A 3,367-nucleotide genomic window follows, 5' to 3' on the forward strand; every position below is an offset into this window, starting at 1 on the left:
TATCCAAAGCAAAGAGAGATTGTATAAATAAAAATAGTGTATTACCAATAATATAATAGTCTAAGACAATTATATAAGGAACAATCTAAGACTCAAAAACATATCATACTAAATTGACCAATAAAAGGAACTCCACTGCAATGCAGATAAGACTAAAAATAATAAATTAAGAACATCATTACGAGAAGCAAGCTTAGGCTAGTATGTTTTTCAGAGAACATGACCTAAACAAGGAGGCACATAAAATCGTTACAATAAAACAATCTTAAAGGTTTGATCACATGCATACAATACTTATTTAAAGGATGGACTAGTTTGTCGACAAACTGATACTTCAAAACTTGCCCTTTGATTTACTGAGACTGATCCATAACTTCACTATTTTTCTTATGTAGAACTGTGTCGCCCCTCCATTATTTTACTGGTTGAAATGATCTTCAAGCTGTTACTATCTTGATCGTCTACCTGGTCTACTAGGACCTTTAAATACCTTGGAATTTGTGCCACAGGAGCATCTGTCGTTCCTTTCAACATATTTACCACTTCCCCCATTGTCGGCCTCGTCTTTTCATTGTCTTGAATGCACAACATCGCCACCATAGCGACTCTTCGTACTTCTTCAGTGTCCGCCTCATTTGCTATCCTTGTATCCACAATCTCTAATATGCTCCCCCCCCGAATTTGAGACGATGCCCAAGTGGGGAAGTAGAACCTGCTCTCCTCCACATTCATGTCCAGATTTCTCCTCCCGGATATAATCTCCAGCAAAGTCATGCCAAAGCTGAATACATCCGCTTTGGGAGTGATAGGAAGACCGGATAACCACTCGGGAGCCAAATACCCTCGAGTTCCTCTTGTAGTCGTCAGTACGCGGCTGAAATCTCTGCCCACCAGTTTCGCCAGCCCAAAATCTGCCACCTTCGGGCTAAAGTCATCATCCAACAGAATGTTTTCAGGCTTGATATCGCAGTGGATGATGTGATCCCTACATTCCTCATGGAGGTAAAGTAATCCTCGAGCAATGCCCAGTGCGATCTCAAATCGAGTCTTCCAATCCAACACCTTCGTTTCTTCTTCTTTCTCCTCTTCTTTACAAAAGAGGCACGAGTTTAACGAGCCATTAGGCATGTAGGCATATACCAGAAGCCTTTTAGAGCCTTGTACGCAGAATCCCCAGAGCCTTACCAGATTCACATGCTGTATACTTCCGATGGTGCTTATTTCTGCACGGAATTGCTTTTCTGCTTGTCCGGAACCCTCTAATCTCTTTACCGCCACAAGCGTGTCGTCCGGCAGAACTCCTTTGAACACAGAGCCAAACGCTCCGCTCCCCAGCTTATGCTTGAAATTCTGGGTTGCAATTTGCAACTCCCTGTAAGAGAACGTTCTGAGTGAAGTTGGTACTTCACTTTCCATTTTTTTCTTCACACGCCTTCCACGTCTCCACAGAAAAAATCCAGCCACGAGGAAACCGAAAACAACAGCTATGGCAGCGAAGCTTGCTGGAACAAACGTGTCAAGATGGCGGTGTTTGCTTCTTCCCATCGTTGTCGAGTGCCCTAACTCAGAGTCAGCTAGCCTAATGAAGACAGATTGATTTTTAGATGTAACCCGGAGTTTGAATAGATCCCCAAACCACAGTGTACAGACTGGTGGATCAGAGATAACAAAAGCGAACGCTGTGCAGGAGCAATTGTTTAGGCAAGCTGTTCTGCAGCCTTCCTGTACTGTTGGTTCTCTGTATACGACAGCTCCTTTCTCGGACAAGTATTGGTTCTTGGCTTCCAAGAATCCATCGGTTGTGCCGTCTGTGATAGAGCACTGCAGAGGTCTTTGCCGACTACACCCATTTAACCACCAACCCTGACTGTCATTCTTGTTGGGTGTGAAACCCTGTACACATGTACACACACCATCAGCATTGCAGAGTCCATAGGCCCCGCAGATATCATAGTCATTGCATTGACCTTGAAATGATGACCATCCTTGGCTCCAAGTACCATCATCCATCCAGTAGTAAAGCTTTAGTTCACCTTTCTCGCTTATAAGGATCCTCCCCGTGAGGGCATGGTCTGCAATGATCACGTTAAAAGTATAGTATATTCTTGAAGGAGAAATCCTGACGCAGGACATCTGGAATCTCCTGGGAGCATACACCTCCGGAACGTTGGTCAAATAATTCCCAAGCCACTCTCCAGTGGACCAATATGGAACACTGTTGTTATAACTCAGCACCAACTGGGTCTTTCCCGGAGACATATCCATTTCTAAGGAGAAGAGCCCACTTGAAGGATCCATAGAACTCTTCCACGAACTCCCCCTCATTCCTTTCCACAACTTCATGCCAGGCAGCCATGTATCTGTCGGATGCGCGAAACTTTCCCACACAATCTCAGACTTGTTGTGGGCGTCCAGCATGACGAAATTGCCACTGTCCATCATCACTGCCCGCGATCCTCTCAGACCGATATCAGTTGACCAAACTGACATACCCGTTCCATCAAACAATCTGAGGCCACCGTCGCTCGACATTTGAAAAACTGATCTGGCCATCCTTTTGACAGGGCTTTCTCTGTTAGCCACCCAAACTATGGCCTTCTCAGGGATCTGTGCATACCAGATGCCAATATAACAATTCTTCATCCCTCTCGGGCTGAAAAACCCCAATTCAAATGTCCCGTTCTTTGAGATTAGGGTCTGATTGGCACTGAGGGAAGCCCCGAGCAAAAGCGTATCTCCAACGCTCGCTGCTAAAGAAGTGCAATAATACGCTGCAATAATCATGGTTATTGCTAGGTTGAAAAACTTCATCGCCATTTCAATAATCTTAGCGCTTGTATATTTCTTAACAATGGCTTGTATGTAGCGTGGAGCTTGTCCTATCCTTCTGGTTCACTTTCGAATTTAAATAGAAAGCTTTCAAATGGTTAGTCCTCGCAATGACCAGATCTTATGCTTAAGGTTTATTAATTATGGTCAATGTAGTGGCGTGGAGGTACTGGCTATACAGCCAGTGGCGTGGATGCCGCGTGAATGTTCCACTAACATGTTGTCCAAAAATGTTAACATCATCCAATACAATAAATATAATTTTGAACTTATTCGCACCTTGTTTCTCAACTTTAACTTCACGTAAGGTTTCTTCCAAATTGGGTCAATATAACTCAAACAATCTCAAAAGTGCAGTATGGATGCTCGGGCAAATACCATGTTTTTGAAAGTTGTAGCACGCCCACTTTCCAAGATTTAACAATGCGCAGACCCGATTTTGTAGGGCGCGCAATTTTAGTCTTCCTTATTCTTCTCAAATTATCGAATATTAAAAAATGGTCAAATATGGTTGAAATAACTTTTAGTCACTCTTTTG

General features: G+C 43.5%; 1 pseudogene; it reads right to left on the reverse strand.

The window, feature by feature from the left end:
• Positions 1 to 387: 387 nt before the first annotated feature.
• Positions 388 to 2,820, reverse strand: LOC149545459 (G-type lectin S-receptor-like serine/threonine-protein kinase At2g19130 pseudogene; annotated as a pseudogene).
• Between the last annotated feature and the right edge of the window lie 547 nt (positions 2,821 to 3,367).

This window comes from Cupressus sempervirens, chromosome 7 (assembly GCF_028749045.1).
Source record: "Cupressus sempervirens isolate cs-2001-9-10 chromosome 7, ASM2874904v1, whole genome shotgun sequence".
Lineage (NCBI taxonomy): Eukaryota > Viridiplantae > Streptophyta > Pinopsida > Cupressales > Cupressaceae > Cupressus > Cupressus sempervirens.